The sequence below is a fragment of the Corvus brachyrhynchos genome, unplaced genomic scaffold (genome assembly GCF_000691975.1).
Source record: "Corvus brachyrhynchos isolate BGI_N302 unplaced genomic scaffold, ASM69197v1 scaffold3764, whole genome shotgun sequence".
Lineage (NCBI taxonomy): Eukaryota > Metazoa > Chordata > Aves > Passeriformes > Corvidae > Corvus > Corvus brachyrhynchos.
In genome coordinates this window covers 13117-13719 of record NW_008237789.1, presented here as the reverse complement: position 1 = coordinate 13719, position 603 = coordinate 13117, and the positions used below count along the sequence as shown (strand labels likewise).

At 57.2% G+C, this 603-nt stretch overlaps 1 long non-coding RNA gene across 1 annotated transcript in view; it reads left to right on the top strand.

Annotated features, from left to right (window-relative positions):
* The first annotated feature begins 30 nt into the window (after window positions 1-30).
* The window catches only part of LOC108446219, a 7352-nt gene continuing 6779 nt past the window's right edge, over window positions 31-603 (top strand). Inside the window, exons 1-2 of the long non-coding RNA XR_001861344.1 lie at window positions 31-180; window positions 226-601. This is a non-coding gene — a long non-coding RNA (uncharacterized LOC108446219). The remainder of the gene's footprint in view (window positions 181-225; window positions 602-603) is intronic.

The window sequence follows — 603 nt, the reverse complement described above, 5'->3', positions numbered from 1 at the left end:
ACAGGAGGGGACATGGGCGGGGAGTGGGGGAGGGGTGAGCTGGGGGAACTGGGTGTCCCCTGCCCAGTAAGGGGCGTGGGGGAGGGGTAGGGTGGGGTTCGACCCCAAATCCGTGAGGTTTGACCCCAAATCCGCGGGGTTCGACCCCAAATCCGCAGGGATCGAGCCCAGATTTGGGGAGTTCCGGCTTCGATTCAGGGAGGTCGCGACCGCGAATTCCGGGAGTTTGGCCCCGAACTGGGAGGATTTGAGCCCAAATTTGGGGGTTGTGGTTTCAAAATGGGAGGGTTTGAGCCCAAATTTGGGGGTTTGGCCCCAAACCGGGAGGGTTTTGAGCAGAAATTTGGGGGTTTGAGCCCAAATTTGGGGGTTGTCGTTCCAAACTGGGAGGGTTTGAGCCCAAATTTGGGGGTTGTGGTTCCAAATTGGGAGGGTTTGAGCCCAGATTTGGGGGTTTGGCCCCGAATTGGGAGGGTTTGAGCCTAAATTTGGGGGTTTGGCCCCAAACTGGGAGGGTTTTGAGCAGAAATTTGGGGGTTTGAGCCCAAATTTGGGGGTTGTCGTTCCAAACTGGGAGGGTTTGAGCCCAAATTTGGGGGTTGT